General features: G+C 34.1%; 1 long non-coding RNA gene across 2 annotated transcripts; it reads left to right on the plus strand.

Moving 5' to 3' along the window:
* Window positions 1-15938: 15938 nt before the first annotated feature.
* On the plus strand, window positions 15939-21518 carry LOC120090049 (uncharacterized). 2 transcript variants are annotated; one of them, XR_016525306.1, is made up of 3 exons: window positions 16036-16384; window positions 16628-21274; window positions 21378-21518. It is a non-coding gene; the product is annotated as an uncharacterized LOC120090049 (long non-coding RNA). The 2 variants fall into 2 exon arrangements; XR_005485387.2 differs by lacking the exon at window positions 21378-21518 and having other exon boundaries at window positions 15939-16384; window positions 16628-17442.
* Window positions 21519-22335: the final 817 nt, after the last annotated feature.

Raw genomic sequence — 22335 nt, forward strand, 5'->3', positions numbered from 1 at the left:
TTCATAACCCTCCCACTACATCGAGGCAATATTAACTCTTTAGCTGGTTGACTAGATGCACCAACCTCAACAACTCTTGTTGACCTATCAGTCTGTTCAACAACTCTTGTTGAATCCTTAGTATTCTCAGGCTCACAAGAAATATCATATAAAACTAGCTTACTTCGTGGCTTATGATCCTTCATGTGGTCTTCTTCCAAGAAGATAGCAATTGTAGAAACAAATACTTTGTTCTCACTCGGATCATAGAAGTATCCACCTCTCGTTTCCCTGGGGTAGTTTATAAAGAGGCAAACTTTCGAACTCGGTTCCAACTTCTTCGGGTTATTCAGAAGCACATGTGTCGGACACCTCCAAATTCTAAAGTGACGTAAACTACCTTTACGGCCTCTCCTCAACCCAAAAAAAGGTGTTTCAGAAACACTTTTTAAGGGAGTGTTGTTCAAAATATAGCATGCAGTCTCCACTGCAAAACCCCAAAACAATTCTGGAAGATGAGCGTAACTCATCATAGACCAAACCATGTCCAACAAGGTTCTGTTTCTCCTTTTTTGATACACCATTTTCTTGAGGTGTACCCCGAGCTAAGAGTTGGGATGCAAACCCATGTTCTATCATATAGTTCTAGAATTGGAGGTCCATATACTCTCCACCACGATCTAATCGTAGTGTTTTTATATTCTTACCTAACAAGTTTTCAACTTCAGCCTTATACTCCTTGAACTTGTCAATGGCTTCAGACTTACGTTGCATTAGGTAGAGATACCAATACACTGAATAATAAACTATGAAAGAGATGAAATATTCAAGCCCATTTCGAGCCTTAACACTCATCGGACCACAGAGGTCAGAATGTACAAGCTCCAAGGCTTCCTTGTCTCTGTAACCTTTTCCAGTAAAAGGTCATTTGGTCATCTTGCCTTCGAGGCATGATTCATACACCAGCAAGGAGTTTTCTTCTAAACTCTTTAGAAGTCCACTTTTCATCAACTGCTCAGTCCTATTTAGGTTGATGTGACCTAATCTTAGATGCCAAAGATGGGCGTTTTCCTTAGGAAAAACTTTTGGTCTTTTACCTGCTGTTGCCATATTGAATATTTCAGTATTAAACAAGGCTTTTATGACTAACGACCTTAGTACATATAAGTTACTTTCAATCGAACCAAAAACACTCTCCATTCCATTCTTGAAAATAAACACTTTATTCTAAAAAAAGGAGACGGTATACCCATGTTTAATGAGATAAGAAACCGAGATTAAGTTCCTTTTGATATGAGGAACTACGAAAACATTATCCAGTAACATATAACGTTTCTTGTCGAAAAATAACTTCAGCTTGCCTATAGTAACAACCAAAACAACCTCACCAGTATCGACTCGAAGTGATCTCTCTCTGTGGCAACGTTTGCCAGGAACTGAATCCTTGGTAAGAGGAAGCCAGGAACTGAATCCTTGGTAAGAGGAACTGACATGAATAGTAACACCTAAATTTAGGATCCAGGAAGAATCATAATTCTCTACCAAACACATTTCCAAGACCAATAAATCACATTTACTGTCTTTCCCTCTCTTTTGGAGAGTAATGGGATCTGTATTAGAACCTAAATAAGCTCCATGTTCAATTTCAGAGAACACTTCTCTTCTATGAACCTAAATAGAGTCAGCAACTATTGCTTCCTCTTCTTGGAGTTTAACATGGGAATTGACACTACTGGTTTTGTCATCCATCCCTCTGTGCTCGAAAAGTAAGAACTGACGTTCAAACAAATCTTGCAATGAGTCCATGATCTCGCATGCAATGACCATGTTCTCAACCCTTTTGGCCAAAGCATCAGGTATGCTAGCCAAAATGTGAAGTCGGGCCAATGAATTAGCCTTCATCCACACCTCATATGCATTACGAACACTTCGCAGTGCATCAAGGGTCGGGACTTGAGGACATTCCTCAACCATAACAAATTTGACGTCGTTTACAATGAAATACATTTTACAAGACTCTTTCCACTGTATGTAATCAGTCATATTAAAGGCATTATACGGAAATACAAACAAGTTATTGAAAACAAAAACACGTTGACCTACGTTAGGTTTGAAGCAAATACCCGTTGAAAAAACATACAACATCCAATATGGTTTAGCAAAACTAACATGAACCCCGTGTGACATCTAGTTTCGCAAGGACGCTTCAAAGGTTTAGGACAAAAGCTGCCAAAGGGAGGTCAATTATCCCTTCTCTGAATGGAGAAATTCTCAATCAGTCATTAACTCCAGAACAACTCTTGCTTCTATAACGACTAGCCATCATTGATTTGGTCAAGAGATTATTAACTTATTTAATAACATCCCATAAGTGTGACCCGCCATTTTAGGCCCTAGAGATGCGCCCCAAGCAGCCAATCCGAAGGGAAAAAAATCCGATTGGGGCAAAACCTAAAGCGACCCTATCCATTTATGGAGTTCACCTTGATCTTGACTCATGCAAACACCATACGAAGGGGGATGCTCCTAGGGCACCACAAGGCCAAGCATGAATCTCACGATGTGAACATTCAGGTAGAAACATGAGTGGAATCATTGACATATCATATACATCTCTTCCTCCCACTGAGTATTTTATAACCCAAGGTTGGCTAAGAATTTTAACTAAGTGACTTTTTAGGTTTGCCCAAGAGTAACTTTTACCTTTGATAGTTTAACTACTTTTGATCATCATCCATTAAACTCTTTAACAGAGTCTTTGACCAACTGTTGCATGCTTGCAGAAAATCTATCTAATTCACCTTTCCAGGTAGGTTCCCAACTAGGGGTGTCCTGTTTTCATCAGCTTAAGTACCCCGACCTAGACAGAACCGCCTTAGACAAAAGGTCCCTTATAGATAGATTTAATATAATTTTAATTTTTTATGCCAATCAATTTAATCCTATTAAACCGATTTAAAAAGATTAAAACTAGGTTACTAATCCCATTAGAAACTTTGAACTTAGGTCTATCTCAATCCGCTTTTAAAACCCTTTTAAAACATGAGTTCACCCTAAGTCTGCATGCACCTCTTTCTTATCGATTTTAGTTCTAATTTCCTTTATAACACTTATAACGGAAACAAACAAAATCAACCACAAAGTAAAGTAGACACATGAAAGGCATTCATAACGCTTATAAATAACCTAAGTGTCATGCTCCATGCATTATTCATTCATTACTACCTTTTTATATAACACATAAAAACAAGCAACGAATCAAGCAAAACATGCTTCCATACACCCTTATACTATAACGCTTATAATATAAAGATGATGCATGAATATGCTCACTACATGCACAAATATAACTTTTATATTTTCATGATGCATGCGCATACTTTCATGTAATCTCTTCATGCAATATTATAACACTTATAATACATGATGCATGAGTAATTGCACAACCTAAGGTACGTTTTAAATCTATATGTCAAACACTTTTCCATATAAACCCCATACATCATATGTATAATAAACAAAAGTTGATGAACTGGGAAAAATTGCCTATAATTCTCACAAACTAAAGCTAACTATTACAAAAACAAGGAGTCTTCAGTTCAAATAGGTGACCGGGTCTTGAACCGTCCAGGCGAAGCAATGCGTCTCCACTGATCGTGTACCAAACACCCCGCGATTGTCTACACGAAAGAACAAATGCTTTGCTCAATCATTTACTTACGCTTCCAGAGCTAAACGATCGTTTAGCAATGATCATGTACCTTCTACCATGCAATGAAGCACAAGGTACACGATCGTGCAACACACGCCTCCTTCTTCTAAACGATGAGCATCATATGCTCCCACTACGATCGTCTACCTCAATCGTCTATGCAATCGGGAAACCAACGCTACGCGATAGAGTAAACGATTTACCTGCTAAACGATCGTTTAGTAAATACTACACGATCGTATAGAAAAATCTACACGATCATTTAGTCAAACCCAACGATCGTTTACCTGAGGCTACATGACACAACCAACTCTTGGTCTTCTTCTTTGTTGAGAACCGCATCTCCATGCTTCGAAACTTCATCACGAACGACTCGACTAACTCAAACACTTTGAATTACAGACTCGATAGCATGTTAATTATGCCCAAAAACACAGGGCCCTTACAAATTAACACTTTGTAATTTAAAGAAATCTTTAAAGAGAGGAAATTAAACTCGTAAACTTTCATCGATGCCATCCACAAACGCATTAAACAATTAAACACAATAAAGAAAACCCACCATGACTATAAAAGAAGTTCAAAACAGAAGTGAAATTTGGAATATCAGAACAACCTATCTCTGATACGAATTGAAGGAAATCAAACATGAGGATTTCCATGAGCAGCGGAAGGATCGTTCCAAATTTCAATCATATTTGAACATTAACAATTACAATCAAGAAACAGAAACTATAGGCTATGCATACAATAAAATTACAGCATGCTTTTCTAAAGATCAAGGGATAGAATGCATATACCTTTGAAGACTCATCTTCAACACTCTTGATCACGAACGCTCGAACAATCAACAACACTACAACACTTGAACGCTCGTACACCATGACCGTAACACAACACGATCAACAAAGAACTCGAATACCACGACTCCAATTCGAATACCACGATCTCCAAGATCACGAACACAACGTACTCCACACGAACACCACAAACGGCCTCCAAATAAACCTCGACAGTGTCGAGTTGAGTATGACACCACCACAATGGCTACCTTGGTATTCTCGGTGTGAGAATTCAGAAGTGTGGGCTCTGCGTGGACTTGGTTAGAGGATGAGACCAGAGGAGAACAATCGTGTAAATGATTGAGCAAATGGGAGATGTCATAGCCTATCGTATAGGACGATGCCCAATCGTTTAACAAAAGCTATGTGATCGTTTAGCTAAAACTGCATGATCGTTTAACTCAGCGGCCAGCTGAGTGTCTATCGTATAAAAATACTCCACGATCATCTAGTCTTTCCAATCAGTCGTTTAGTAAATCGTATTTACTTGACAACCTTTCCATAAATAATTTCCTAGAATGGAAATCTCTTTCAACACCTACTACTAAATTTAGGAAAACATTTTTCCTTTTATCTCACGGTTACCATAAAACCACCAATAACCTCCCACTCAATTGGTTATTAGAGAAAAATAGATAATTATCCAATAATTAATATTATTATAAATATATATGATAACTAACTTACCATATCATATTTATAACCTATAGTTTTAATATTTCATCTCATGAAACATGTAAACCATAACTCTTTTTCTATTTCATGGTTCTTAATGTAAATCTCATTTACATTAGCCCTGCACTTGATGTATCTCACACATCACACCAATCATATCATATATAATTGAATTACCTCTTGTCAATTTAAACATTTCAAATCAACACCAAGAACTGATTCTAAACTTGAATCCATTGAGCTACTAAAGGGACCTTATGGACCTGTAAATCGAAGCTCCAATGGTACGTGAATAATTGACTAAACTCTTTAATCACGGGATCCACCACCTGTTAACTGTCAGGCACTATACTAAAGACCGATAACTGAACTTTTCTTACTACAGATATATTATATGTCCATCTTAACCTATCAACAGTGCAATAACCTTTCACAGATCGCTCGTAAGTAATGCTCGGCCAAAAACCGTTACGCCCCTGTAGCTACATTTAACTCCTTAAGTACCATTGATCCCTTTAATGAACATAAGTCATAGTCTTACTATGACTAAGTCTTCTTTTCTAAAGAGAAGTTGTGGCTACTATGTTCAAGCCCAAAATCAGCTCTTAAAAGAGCAATCTATATACTTACCCCTGCTTTGGGGAAGGAGTGAATTCCATCTTGTGTAACTGAGTTCCCAGCTCCCAAATCAGACAAGTCCCCAAAAAGGTAGACATGTTGAGTTGGCAATCCAGCCACTCTCACCCATACTAATCAAAGGACTGCCCTCAAAGGCAGGAGTTTCTAAAACACTCAAGATTGAGGTCATGTCACCTATGGTCGTTTAGGTGAGATGTGCGTCTCTAGTATCAACGATGTTATTTATAGAGTCTAGTCATCTCGTGGTCAGATCTTATGCAAACTCTTTGTATAGGATACCCTCGCTCGCATGTTTCCAAATGAATGGTCAGGATCTACCATCTATAGTAATTCACAACACTTGCAAACCTTTACAAAGCGGGTCGTATCTGTAGTGTCACCAGGATCAGGAATCCCTCCTTAATCCTTATACTACAGACTTATTTAGGTTATCACTTATGGCATGATCCACTTGTATATCTCATATACATGCTTAAGTTTACATACGATAATCATAGAGCTTTGCTTATTGGATATTAGTAAATGCCAGAATGAAATAACTCTTATTTTATTCATAACAATGTGTATAAATACAAACAACAGGACTCCGAGAGAATTAGGACACCAATCTCAACAAAACTATCAACGTAAATGTTACATTGGGAAAAGTGAACAAACACTTAGTAAAAATTACTAGCCGAATTTTTCTTAAGTAATAAACTTAGGTAAAATACTTAGTGGGAGAAAAATGTTGTATATGATACTTCAATTTCTTCTCACATTTCTTCTATATAGTTCAAACCATGAGATCCATGCTCGACCTCGAAATACCTTTGGTTGTGTCCCTCAACGAGTGTTCTTTGCACATGTCAATGACAAGATGAATGGAGAGAAAGTTTATAGTAAGTGAGAGAGGGATGTGTGTCAACACATCCGACAGTCTCCTTCATTAGTTTGCAGTTAATGTTTATACTTGGCCTCGAGACACCTTTGCTTGTGTCCCCGTATAGATGGTGTTTTCATGAATCTGACACCTTTACTTGTGTCCCCATATAGATGGTGTTTGCATGAATTTTCACTCAAACTCGAGAAATGGATAGAATTGGTTTAGTTTTGCCCGAATCGATTTTTTTCCTACGGTTGGCTCATTGGGCGGAACTCTAGAATCGAAAATGAATGTTATACTTGCAAGAAAATGTTAAGCAAGTTAATAATTTATGGACCAAACAATGGTAACTAATAATTATAGGAATCAAAGTTATTCTGGTGTAATTATTAGTTGAGATTATCTTAATTCAGTGAAGGGGTAATTGATTACCCTATGATGGTTTTATTTTGACTCACAAAAGAATCATTGCAAAATCGATGTCACATAGGGTAGATTAGAGTTTTGCTAAAATGGTTTGTTGTTTAATTGGGTAATGCATGTATAACTAATATAAATAAATTTTATGGCTTCCACAATTTCATTATGACGAGCGTTACACTTAACTTGCTTTCCGCTGATAAGCTTAATAGCGATAACTACACTAGTTTGAAAAATACTATCAATACTGTGCTTATTATCGATGACCTAAGATTCATCCTAGTTGAGGAGTGTCCTTAAGTCCCAACTACAAATGAAACCCAAAATGTTCGGAAGGCATATGGGCGATGGGTCAAAGTGAATGAAAAGGCTCGAGCATATATCTTGGCCAGTTTATCTGAAGTTTTGGCCAAGAAGCATAAACCCATGCTTACAGCCCAGAAGATCATGGAGTCCATGAGGGGAATGTTTGGACAACCATCCACACAGCTCAGGCATGACGCTCTTAAATACATCTTCAATGCCTGTATGAAAGAGGGAGCATTTGTTCGTGAGCATGTTCTGAACATGATGGTCCACTTTAATGTGGTGGAGATGAATGGGTCTGACGAGGCCAGTTAGGTTAGCTTCATCTTGGAAATTTTGCCTGAAAGTTACCTCTAGTTTCATAGTAATGCTGTCATGAACAAGCTTGACTATAATCTGACCATTTTTCTCAATGAGCTGCAGACATACTAGTCATTAATGAAAGTCAATAAATAAAAGGGTGAGGCAAATGTTTTCTTGTCCTCCAAGATGTTCTATAACGGTTTGACCTTTGGGGTAAAGTCTGCACCTTCTTCCTTCGGCATCAAAAAATGGAAGAAGAAGAAGGGAGGTCAGAGGAAAGCTTATCCCATTGTTGCCCAAAAGGGCAAGAAGGCCAACGTTTCAAAGGCAGTCTATTTCCATTGCAACCAGGAGGGATACTGGAAAAGGAATTGTCCCAATTATTTGGGAGAAAAGAAGAAGGCCAAACAAGGTAAATATGATTTACTCGTATTGGAAAGTTTCTTAGTGTAGAATGATGATTCAACCTAGATAATAGATTCAGGTGCCACTAATAATGTTTGTTCTTCCTTTCAGAGAATTAGTTCCTGGTGGTAGTTGGAGACTGAGAAGATGATGATGCGGGTTAAATAGGGCACGTTGTCTCAACTATGCCAGTGGGAGAACTTTGTTTAATTTTACAGAAATCTTACTTGTTATTAGATAATGTGTATATAGTTCCCGATCTGAAAAGGAACTTGATTTCTGTAAAATACTTGGAAAAAAAAAACTATTCTTTAAATTTTAATGTAAATAAAGTGATTATTTACAAGAATGGTGCTTTTATTTGTTCAGCTAATCTCGTAACATCCTTTATGTGCTGAGGCCTTAGCATCTAAGGCTCTCTTTAATATTGAAATGTTCATAACTATTGTAACTCAAGATAAAAGAAAAAAAGTTTCTCCTAAAGAAAACGCTCGTCTTTGGAACCTAAGTTTAGAGCACATTAATCTTAATAGGATTGATTGATTGGTTAAGAACAGACTTCTTAGTGAGTTAGAAAAAAATTCTTTACCAATATATGAGTCATGTCTTAGTGGCAAAATAACTAAGATACCTTTTACTAAAGAATGTCACAGAGCCAAAGAAACCTTAGAACTTATACATTCGGACCTCTGTGGTCCTATGGATGTTAAGGCAAGAGGAGGGCTTGAATATTTCATTACCTTTACATATGATTATTCAAGGTACGAGTATGTTTACCTAATTCAACATAAGTCTGAAGCCCTTGAAAAGTTCAAGGAGTATAAGGTTGAAGTTGAGAATTCATCAGGTAAAACAATAAAGACACTTCGATCTGACCGAGGTAGAGAGTATATGGATTTGAAATTCTAGGATGATAGAACATGGAATTGTATTCCAACTCTTAGCACCTGGTTCACCTCGTAGAATGGTGTGTAGAGAGGAGAAATCGAATCTTGTTGGACATGGTTCGGTCTATGATGAGTTACGTTCATTTACCTAATTCATTAGAGTTTATGTAATACAGACTACAACCTATATTTTGAACTGTGTTCCATCCAAAAGTGTTTCTGAAACACCTTTTGAATTATGGAATGGTCGTAAAGGTAGTTTATGACATTTCAAGATCTAGGGTTGTCCAACACATGTGATTGAGGCTAATCCTAAGAAATTGGAACCTCGTTTAAAACTGTGCTTATTTGTAGGCTACATCAAGAGAACTAAAGGTGGTTACTTCTACAATCCTAAAGATAAAAAAGTGTTTATGCCGACAAACGCTAGATTTTTAGAAAAGGATCACATCGGGGAGCAAAAACTACATTGTAAGATAGTATTAAATGAGCTTTCCAACGAAACTACTGAACCTTCAACAAGCCAAGTACATCAACAAGAGTTGTTGATGTCAGTTCAACTAGTAGGTAACATCCACCTCAATCGTTGAAGGAACCTCGATGTAGTGGGAGGGTTGCGAACCTGCTTATTCATTATATGGGTTTAACCGAAACCCTAACTGTCATATTTGATGGCAACGTTGAGGATACATTATCCTATAAACAGGTAATGGAGGATGAAGACAGAGATGAATGGATCAAAGCTATGGATCTCGAAATGGAGTCTATGTAATTCAATTCAGTTTGGGATTTTGTAGATCAACTTGATGGGGTAAAACCTATAGGTTGCAAATGGATCTACAAGAGAAAAATGGGTGCAGATGGTAAGGTATAAATCTTGAAAGCTAGACTGGTGGTAAAGGGTTATACCCAAGTCGAGGGAGTTGACTATGGGGAGACTTTCTCACCTGTTACCATGTTAAAGTCTATTTGGATACTCCTGTACATTGTCGAATATTACGATTATGAAATTTGGTAAATGGACGTCAAGACTGTCTTTCTGAATGGAAATCTTGAGGAGATCATGTTTATGCAATAGCTAGAGGGACTCATAACCCAAGTGCAAGAGCAAAAGATTTGCCATCCTAATCGGTACATTTATCGATTGAAACAAGCTTCTCAATCTTGGAATATAAGGTTTGATACTACGGTCAAATATTATGGCTTTGATCCAAACGTTGATGAGTCTTGTGTTTACAAGAAAATCATCAACAATTCAGTAGCTTTCTTAGTGTTATATGTAGACAATATTCTACCCATTGGGAATGTTGTAGGTCTTTTGATTGATATAAAACCATGGCTAGAAGCCCAATTCCAAATGAAATATTTGGGACAGGCTCAGTTTGTTTTGAGCATTCAAATCTTTAGGGATCATAAGAACAAATTGCTAGCCTTGTCTAAGGCTTCGTATATTGATAAGATATTTATCAAGTATTCAATGCCGAACTCCAAGAGAGGCTTGCTACCTTTCAGGCACGAAGTTATCTTGTCTAAGGAACAGTGTCTTAAGACACCTCAAGAAGTTGAAGAGATGAGATGGATCCCTTATGCATCGGCTATTGGCAGCCTGATGTATGCAATGTTATGTACTAAACTGACATTTGCTTCGCGATGTGGATAGTCAGTAGATATCAGTTTAATCCAAGATTAGATCACTGAACAACCGTTAAAATGATCCTCAAGTATCTTAGGAGAACGATGAACTACATGTTTGTGTATGGGTCAAGGATTTGATCCTACACTAACGGATTGTCAATCGTTGACTCCAACCATGGAGGCAAAATATGTAACGACTTGTGAAGCTGCCAAGGAGACTATATGGCTCAGGAAATTCTTGACTAATCCGGAAGTTGTTCCAGACATGTCAAAGCCTGTCACTCTTTATTGTGATAATAGTGGTGTTGTGGCTAATTCCAAGGAGCCTAGGAGCAACAAGCGTGGAAAGCATATTGAGCACAAATATCACCTAATTCGAGAGATTATGCATCGAGGGGGCGTGATCGTCATGAATATCATTTTGGAGAACAACGTTGCTAATCCGTTTCAAATGCCCTTATGTCCTAGTTTCTTGTTTTTGTGTACTATTGTACTAGTTTGACCTTTATTAATAGCTTTAGGACAAGTGAGAGATTGTTGGGATTGATGCTCTAAATCTTGCGGTCTTGTAGTTTGTAATTGTATTTATACAAACAATTTATTTATCTAATAAAATAAGAGATATTTTATTTGACATTTAGTTCCATTAATCCAAAAACCAATAAACTAGGATCCAAGGTTATCTTCTGTAACTTAAACATGTATGTGGAGATATACAAGTGGATCATGTTTAAGTGATAACTTAAACAGTATGTAGTAGATGGATAAGGTTGGTTACCTTATCCTGGTGACACTACGAATACGACCTGCTTTATAGTTGTTACAAATTGTTGTAAAGTGCTACAAATGATCTGATCCAGATCATCCTTTCGCTATCACTATACTTGATTAGTGCACATGACCAGGGTTATTCTATACAAAGAGTTTGTATAAGACCAGACCAAGAAATGAATAGTCTCTCTATATAACACTGTTACTAGAAGAGACTTACATTTCACTAGGATGATCATAGGTGACTTGACTTGAATCCTATGAAGAAGGTCCTTTAATCTGCATGGGTAAGAGGGACCAATTTCGTCGACTCATTATGTCTACCATTTTTGGGATTCGTCTGATTAGGGAGATGGGAACCCAGCTACACAAGAAGAAATTCACTCCTTCCCTACTGTTAGGGCAAGTAGATAAATTGTTCCCTTAAGGGCAATTTCGGGGCTTGAACCATTTGGCACCGCACCCTCTTCTTGCCTGAGAGGAGTTCGGTTATAATTGGACTATAACTAATTATTCATTAGACGGATCGGTAGTACTTAAGAAGTTAGATGTAACTATAGGGGCAAAACGATAATTTTGGCCTAATTATACTCACGAGCAATTTGTGAACGGTCAAACATTATTGATTGGTTATATCAAATGCACACAGAAATATATCTATAATGCGAAGAGTGCAGCTATGGGTCTTTAAGTAGAGTGACCAATAGTTAATAGAAGTTGATTAATTTAATTAAAGAGTTTATTTAATTTATCACGTACCATTGGAGCTTCAATCTATAGGTCCATAAGGTCCCCTCGTTAGCTCAATTGGGATTAATGAGAATAAAATTAATTTGATTTGTTAAAATTAATTGAAGGGAATTAATTATATAAGATATAATTAATATAATGTACGTGATGCATTATAATATAAAATTAATTATATGAGATATAATTAATATAATGTATCTGATGCATTATAATATAATGTTTTATTTGAGAGAAATAAATATTTGAATATGATTCAAATATTACTTATATGAATGAGACTCATATAAATATTATAGGTTAATATTAATATGAATTTGATTCATATTAAATACTATAGGTTAAATGAGAAAATAATAAACTATAGGTTATATTATATGTGATATAATATAAGCTATAGCTTATGTGTTATGTTAGATATAACATATGGTTTAACATATGATATATATATTAAATTAGTTAATATATATATATATATATAATTAAAAATATATATATATATTTTAATTAAATCAGTTATTAGGAGGGAGTTATTTGATACTTCTCCCCTCTCTCTTGTTTAACGTGGGTTGAGATAGAGGATAAAAGATCTTCTTCTTCCTATAGTTTCTCTCAAGAAGAAAACACAAGATTAACTCTCTTTGTCTTTTGCTCTTGAGAAAAACTCTCCCTTTAAAAAATTAACATACTTAAGCCCACACATCTCTCAATCCATTTTTTTCTTGATGAATAACGAGCACTCCTCGTGGTAGTATTTAGATTTTGAGTTTTTCGTTGTTGTGCTCATGAGTTCGAAAGAGTTCGAGTTGTTCGTGACTTGGAGGGGAACGTGAAGATTCTTGGTCTTGAAGGGTAAGTACTCGTAATCCCTTCCTCTCTAAATTTCTGAGAATTGCATGCTTAATTAGATTTGTGAATCCTAGTTTCTGTCCTCTGTTTATGATAAATGTTTTGTAAAATAAATTTAGGACTCGATCCTTCCATTGCAGGTAGTTACCTACTCCTTTCAATATTAACCCCATCAATTAACAGATTTACCAAGAGAGATTTAATATCTCGCGGTCCAATCTTATACAAATTCTTTGTATAGGATACCTCCACTCACATATCTCCAGATGAACGGTTTGGATCAAATCATTTGTAACTATTTAGTGGGTTGTATCCATAGTGTCACGTGGATAAGACACTCAACCTCATCAATATACTATAGACCTTTACGTTATTTCTGAACATGATCCACCCGTATGTTAACTACATATTGTTCAAACTACATGTAATAACCTTGAATTTTTCTGATTAATGGATAAACTAATAAATTAATTAATCATGAGGCTTTTGGGTACAAATCCCAACATATGGTATATTGACAGTAGGGCTTCGAATCACATTGCCTTTGATCACAACACCATGTCTAACTCGTTTGAGTGTGGAGGTAATGAAAGGGTATGTTGGTAATGGCAGTACGCTATTTATATCTTATATTGGTTCATGTCATATTACTACCGGTGTTGGTTTATTAAATCTTCAAATGTGTTGTGCGTTTCTGCTATTGCCAAGAATCTCATCAATGTGTCTAAACTTGTGCAAGATAACAAAGTATTATTTGAATTTCACTCTGGTTGTTGTCTTGTTAAGGATATCAGCATGGGCCAAGTAGTGCTGAAGGGGGAACTTGATGATGGTTTGTACAAAGTTGAACCAACTAGAGCCATTGGTAGTGCTTCAGACTTGGAGAATACCAGTTTGAAGTCGGACGGGAAAATAATGGCATGCTGTACAGTAATTAAAAAGGTAATGTTAATGCAAATATGTTTTGCATCGAAGGCTTGGGCATTCTTCTTTAAAAATTTTGAATGATTTAATAAGACTGCTTAATCTACCAGTGAAAACAAATGAAGAGGTTAATTTTTGTGAAGCTTGTAAGTTCGGAAAGTCTCATGCTCTTCCCTTTTCTTTATCATTATTCCATGCTCGCTCTCCTTTCGAATTAATTCATCTTGATCTATGGTACCATACTTATATAGTGTCTACATGCTTATCCACTCAAGTTAAAAAGTGATATGGTGTCTGCCTTTAGTCATATCAATACCTTAGTTAAAAACAATTTGGAGTGCACATTAAGGTCTTACAACCCGCTAATACAGGAGAGTACGTTAAAGTTTGTAAGTTGTGCCAGTTGAAAATTCAGTATCGACTTTCTTGCCCGTATACATCAACACAAAACAGCATAAATGAACGAAAGCACAAACTTATTGTAGGCATCAATGTCGTTATACTTCTTGTACCTCCACGTTTCTTATAAATGGGCTGTTCTTAAGGGAAATTCTCCTATGGAAGTATTGATCAAACGAACATTTAATGTTGGAGGCTTGGGAATATTTGGGTGTTTTTGCTACCTGTGTTCGAGGCCATACAATTCCATCAAGTTTCAATTTCGGTAGGAGAGATGTGTCTATTCGGGGCCTAGCACGGCTCACAAATGGCATAAATGTTTGAATCAAAATGGAAGAATTGTTAGGCTTTGGGTCCAGCACGCTGCCCAGCCCACCTCGGGAGCAGGCATCACCATCCTCATCTTCAACCGGCCAAAATAATCCTTCATCGGCGGTCTCAGCCTCACCTCACCTGTCCGCCCGCCCATTACCTCCCCTACAAAATCCCACTTACGATCCACCTCCATCAAGCCCAAACCCAGCACACCTTTTAGGGGATGAAAAATGGTAATTAACAAAACTTATTTTGAATTTTTAAAACTATTAAAATTTTGTTTTTGAATTAAATTAAAGGAAAAATATTTCAAGTGTAAGAAATTTTATTTGTAACTAACAATTAATTATTTATTAGCTATTTATAATTAATCTTTAATGACATGTTTTGTAAATTAGTAAATTTAAGAAGGGAAAAATTATCTAAAAAAGTTTTTCTAACCTTTTCTTTTTTTTTTTTTTTTTTTTTTTTTTTTTTTTTTGTTATTAGATTATAGATTATATATATAGGTGGAGAAAGAAAAGTTCACAAAGCAAGGAAAATTATTAATCAACCAACATAATTTTGGAAATTATTGAAATTAAAAAAATGGGAAGAGTTGGGAAAAAAAAAGTGGTGAAAAAGGAAAAGGACATCATTAGATGAGTGTATCGAAAAAAATGAGGAGAATGTAAACCCATCTTGTGGTCCATGAAAAATCTAATAATTAAATTTGGAGATCACTAGTTGTATTCTACTATTTCTATCCATATACTTAAAAGAATAAAAAATGTGTTGCAAATTTGCAATACTATCATTTTCAAATATAATAATCTTGAGGATATGGTCGAAATGTAATAATCTTGAGGATATGGTCGATATTTTTTAATGTCGATGTTTCAATTTTTTCACTCATACAATTATTTAACTAAAAGAATATATATTTTCATTTTTTTTTAAATACATATAATTTAATAGTTAAGATACTAATTATCATGTAAATAATATTGATGGTTCGTTCTCCACTACGAAATTATCGGAAAAAAACTAAAGTCTCTATCTATCTTGTGTATTTATTGTTATTGTAACCAATCCTTTTGAGTTCTAACAAACATTTAGAGGTGGAGATTAGTACTATTTTCTTTACTTTTTAGTCTAAATTATCTAAAAATATTTCTATTTGTATTATTTCAAAGGAAAAAAAAAACAGAAAAGAAAAAAAGGTTTCAATTTGCAATACTATCATTTTTAAGATACTAATGTCATTTGGTTTAGAGATAGAACCTTATATTTTTTTCAATAAAGCTTCAAATGGACATTCGAGTAAAAAAGAAAAGGAACCTTACTAATATTTATAAGATAAACAAGATATTTCTCTGATCGTGAATTGGTTTTGAAATAAAACCACAAAATTTGGAGTTCGATCTAATAATGATGAATCTAAAGAAACACCATCTTGAAGAGCATTGAAATTTTCACATTAAAAAAATTACTATAAAAATTTTAACGTGTTCCAATTTTTTTTTCCAATATATACATAATTTCATCGGCATAGGTTTGTTTTCCGCTACAAAAAATTCATTCGTCAGCCAAAGTGGAGCAACCCATGGAGTTTCTTTCTGCAGATCTATGCTGACGTAATAATGTGTCTACCAAAATGTTTATTTTTTTTTAAAAAAAATCCACTTCTCTTCTCCTCCTCCTTGGTCGCCAGCGCCAGTTACGACCGCGGGTAAGTGTTTCAACGGTGTTTTTTTCTAATTTTTTTTTTAAACCTTATTCCTTACATCTACTTTGCGAGTTGATTTAGTGATGATAAATCAAATAAATAGTTTCTTTTTATGAAGTTGGTGGAGTGTTGTTTATATTCTCTTTTTTATGACATTTGTATCAGATTCGAAGTATTTTTTCTTCTTTATTAAGAATTAATGCAAATTTAGTCTTTTTCTTTAATTGAAGTTAATGAGTTTTTTAGGGTAATACGTTGGGCTGTGTTGAAGTATTTGGTGGGCTCATGAAGATTATACCGAGGCCCAAACTAGAAATCTTGTTCAACTCAAACCAGCTGAAGGAAAACTTCTCTCTGAATACCGTGCGCTGAAAGCACAATCCGTGTGAAGGCTTGATCTGATTTTACATGTTAATGGCTAGGATTAGATCTAGGCACTCACACAATAAGATTGCTTTGAATATCTTTCATTTTTCTTTCTTTCAGATCAGAGAGCTCAAGAGAGAAAAGAGAAAAGAGGGAAAATGCTGCTTGTTTAGCTCGAGGAAAAAAACTGGGAAAAAGATGATGATTCAGTAAGCAAGAAGTGCAAAAGAAGAAGAAGAAGAATACCAATCTTTTAACGTAGTTCGGGAACAACAAAGCCTACATCCACGAAGGAGCTGATTTGTTATTCAGTCTTGGAGAGATTTTTTGGAATTACAGATAAGTTGGCAGGAAGAACTTTTTATTTTCACAGTGCTTTACAAAGTAGTTATAACATACTTGTAAAGTTTAATTTCAACAAGTTCTCCTTGACATAATACTTTCTAAATAGATGGATAGTGGTCTAATGGTTTAGTAGGATTGGTGGAGAAAAATTTTAAGTTTAGTGGTAGAATTTTAAGGTTAGTGGATTAGTGGGATTGGGGAGAAAAATTTTAAGTTTAGTGGTAGAATTTTAAGGTTAGTGGATTAGTGGTCAGTTTCTTATTTGCCGATAAATCGTTTTAATTTTTCCACCTCAATGAATATTAAACTCAATCGAAGCACTCGATCGTTTGTGCAATATTTATCTCTCATTTCTAACTTTTGTTCTCTTCATTTGTTGTTTTTCCTTACACTTTTGTGCTAGTTGTTCCATTCTTATGTGATTTATGTTGAGAATTAAAGTGACTCTTAAAACACTATTTAGGATATTTTAAGAGTCAAGTGTCATTTAGACACTTTTTAGGAGGTTTTTAGTTTCGTTTTCAAAGTCTCAAGTGAAACTTGAGAATTTTAACTATCATTATTTTCTAAGATAGTTAAGTTAAATAGATAATTTACTACTAGAATTGATTTTGAGATGATTCATCATGTTATATAAAGCTCTTGAATCAAACAACTTGCATTAATAATTAGGCAAATTAATAAGAAAATTGACAACAAATAACAAAAAAAAAAAAAAAAAGTCACATTTAAAAATCATTGCATTGTTTAGTTTTAGTATTTAAAATTAAGTTTATAAACATTACTTCTACTCATAAAATTTAATGTTAATTTCTTATCAAAGTTTTTACCCATGTTTTCAAAATTCAAGCCAAGTTTTATGAGTTTATATATAAAAGAAAAATTGAACTTGATAGGAATTAAACGTTTTGTTAAGATGCAGACAACCATATATTATAGAAAATACTGAGAGAAAACAAACATAAATTTTAAAAAATAATAAATAAATAAAATTAAATATTATCAAATGAACCTAATATTATTATCACGAGAATGGGTTGGATGCAACAATCAATGATCAATTTTATGAATGATTGATTGAATGATTGATGTTAGAAATTTTGATTTATAATATTGATTCATATAATTTAAGTTGATAATTGTTATGGTTGTACACACGGTGATGATTAGTGTAGTATTGAAGAGACAATTATTGGGTTTAAATCCCTCCGTCCTCTAATCCTAGATAGTTATCTAAGTTCATGGGCAGTTATCCATGTAGTGGACATGTTGGTAGTTACCTAGAATGTGGGTAGTTAGCTAAGTTAGTGGTGAGTGGGTAGTTGACAATTGCCTATATATCTATATCTATATATATATGTGTGTGTGATAGATAGTTCTTCTTTGGTGGACTCTCTCAATCTCTGTGTGGTTTTTGTTTTTAAAAAAAAAAACACAATCTCTGTGAGTCAAGGTTTATTTCATTGAATTAAACAAGTCCTTATATCATATCAAAAAGAATTGGAGAACATTGATTTAAAGAATTTCGGACATTCATCATGGAATCATTAGATAACTATTCATTCCTTTACCATATGTATCTTGATTAATTTAATTATCTTATTAGAATCTATGGATGATAATCGCTTCCACATTTAAGTCCAATTGATGTTAATATTTGGTATTAGAGTCAGGTTTTGAATAGGAATTATATCACCAATCTAGGTTTATGAAGATTTGAGTATTTTCGATTGAATTTAATTATTTATAATTGATGTTTTTAATTAATTATTTATGGCTCATGACAACTTGACCAATAAATTCGTCACAACCATGGCTCAAATTCAACCCACAAAATGAAATTCTTCCAAAATGGGGTCATCGGCCCAATTGTGTGTTAGTGGGCATGACATTAGTGATTGTGAAATTATGTTGTATTCCAACGATGAACATGATCTCATATAGAATAATTATTATAATAATAATTATTCCAATGGTTGTGGAATTTTGTGGAGGTTCTTTTAATGATGAACCAAAGAAGTATTCGACTGTAGTCATGATTTAAATCTTTAATATTTTAATGAATGTGTTAGTCACCGCATTAGCACACTCGGAGTTCATCATCAAATGATTTAAATTATTTTATAAATTTTTATTGATATAGCATCATAAATGACATCTAAAAATGATAAACATTTATAGTTATTATCATGTAGTTATACAGTTACCCAAAGGTAGATCTTACTTAGTTAATAACAATTTAAGTATGGTTATGAACTTTTTTTTAATTAATATATAATGTTCCTCCAATGATGACTTGTATATTAAAGTAAACTTAGTGATTGACCTTATATATATTATATGAATGATGCATGAATGTTGATTGTTAGTTGTTTTTAGATTTAGCCCAAAGGTGAATTTAAATGCAAGGTTTTGGTATATGTTATTATTAGGATTTATGTCTTAAATCTCATAGTATGTATAAATTTGTAAAAAAAAATATTTCTTAATACATAAATAAAGTGTATATTTGATTAATAAAGTATTCTATGATTTGCATAATTCAAAATCTAATAAACAAAGATCCGAGGTTATTTAATGTACCTTGAACAGTATGTAGTGGACATACAAATGGATCATGTTCGAGAAATAACCTGAAAGGTCTATAGTATATGGATAATATTGGATGTCTTATCCTGGTAGCAATATGGATACGACCCACTTTGTAAATGTTGGAACAGTTGCAAGTGTTACAAACGATTTGATCAAAATTGTTCATGTGATAATATGGAAGTGGAGGTATCTTATATAATGAATTTGTATAAGATAGGACATCGCAATATAATCTCTCCTTGTAACATAATTAATTGAAGAGTTTTATATTTCAAATGATAACCATGTAACTCGATCTCAATCCTAAATGATGAACTCTTGCTCATAAGGGTCGTTCTTCGATTTGTATATGTGAGAGTGGCCTTAGCTGCTGACCCAAAATGCCTACCATTTTGGGGATGATACTGAGTGAGAAGCTGGGAACATAGCTTCACAAGATGGAATTTACTCCATCTCGACTTTAGGGAAGATAGACAGATTGTTCCCTTAAGTGCCGACTCCAAGACTTGAACAATGAAGCCTCATCGTCTCACTGACCTGAGAGGGACTTTGTTTATAGTTGGTTTGTAAACAGAATTGTTCATTAAAGGATCTGTGGTACTTAAGGTACAAGAAATAATCACAAAGGCAAAACAGTATTTTTACCCAGTTGTAACTATAAACAATTTGTGAAAGGTTGACTTACAAAATATGGTTAATTCAATGGATATATAAATATACTGCAGGTCATAAGAGTGCAGCGATCTTTAGTGGAGTGCCTCAAAGTTAATGAATGGTGATTAGCTTAATTAAATAATTTAGTTAATTAATCATGAATCATTGGAGCTTATGACTGTAAGTCCATTATGTCCCTCTGCTAGCTCACAAATGAATTCAACAAAGATTTTAAAGTGGAAAGAATTTGAAGAGTTCAGATTAATTAAGGAAATTAATTGTATAATATAATTATATATGATACAATTAATGTACATTATAAAGATAATTTTGAATTATATTTAAAATTTAAACTATATAATATGAGAGTATTAATATTTCAATAAGATTCAAATAGTAAGTTAATATAAATTATATTTATATTAAAACTATAGGTTGTGATTAATGTGAATACAATTCATATTAAAACTATAAGTTATATGAGAGATGAACATTTGAATATAATTCAAATTAGTTAAATTAAATATTACATATTTAATTGGTTAACTTAATTGTTTAATTTTAATTTTTAATTAAATTAATATCTTTTAAATTAAATTAAATTAAATTAAACTCCTCTGCATTGCAGGGGAGTTGGAGAGTGGAGGAGGGAAGTTACCTTTGTAGGATTATATCAACAGCAGCGGAAGTACAAGGATCATCTAAGCATTCAAATTCACTAATTTTGACATAATATAAAGCATGCTTTTGCAGAAAAATGGGTTTCAAGACATACCTCTTGTAGAACTTCTTCAAAGCTCCTCCTCTAGCTGCAATCTTCTCCATATCCTGTTGTAGACCACTTCAAGATCTTCCCCACTATTCTCTTGGTGTTCTAGATTTAGTTGTGGGACTCAAAACAAGCTTGAATCAAGGGATAAAGAAGAAAAGCTCACTGTAACAACCTTCTTGAAGAACCATTCTTCAAACCGAATTTTTTCTAAAATTCACTATAGATTGCATGCCCGATTTTCACTCAAATCTCTTTATTATATCGCAGATCAACACGCAAAGAGAAGAGTTGCATGAGTTGCAGCTCATGCTTGGAGAAGACAAAGGCAAGAAGATGCAATAGGTGTGAGCTACTTCAAAAGATGGATAATGGAAAATCCTTTTTTTCCATTTAGGTGTTTGTTTGTTTCTTCTTTTTCAATTATATCTCAAAATCAAATTTTGATTTTGTAAATCTATTTTGATTTTAAAAATGAAAATTTAATTAATTTCATAAATTAAGTATAAAACAAAACTTAATTAATTTAATATCAAATATTAAATTAATTTTAACACATATCCATATTTATATATTTAAATCAAATTTAAATATATAAATTCTCCTATTCCATTTAATTCTAAAATTAAACATATAATTATATCTCATATAATTACTAATTCTCTTAATTCTAATTTGAACGTTTCAAATTAACTTATCGCGCTATTCTAGAGCTAGTCCGTTACGAGCTAGTAGGAAGACTTCATGGACTTACAGATCATAGGCTTTAATGATCCGAGATTAATTGGCTAAACTCATTAGACCAAATTAAATCCCCATTCGTAAATTAATGGGTCTCTCTACTAAAGCCCATAGTTGCACTACCCTCACTGTAGATATATTATGTCCATATGATTTAATCATAATCAGCAAATCGACCCTTCATAGGTTGTTCGTTATAACGGATGGGTCAAATATCTGTTTTACCCTCGAGATTACGTCTTATTTCTCAAGTCCCTACCGATTCTTTAATGAACAATTGGTTTGTGATCCAATCACTAAACCAAACTTTCCTAGCCAAGTGAGAGGATGAGGCCCCCTTGTTTAAGACATGGATTCAGTACTTGGGAGAACAATCTTTCTTCTATCCCTAAATCGGGTAGGTGTGAACTCCTTCTTGCACCTTATGTCCCCAACTATTTATCTGATCTTACCCCTGAAATAGGAGTCTTATTGAACCGACGCTGTT

Source organism: Benincasa hispida, chromosome 1 (assembly GCF_027475165.1).
Source record: "Benincasa hispida cultivar pf3 chromosome 1, pf3_genome.v1.1, whole genome shotgun sequence".
Taxonomy (NCBI): Eukaryota; Viridiplantae; Streptophyta; class Magnoliopsida; order Cucurbitales; family Cucurbitaceae; genus Benincasa; species Benincasa hispida.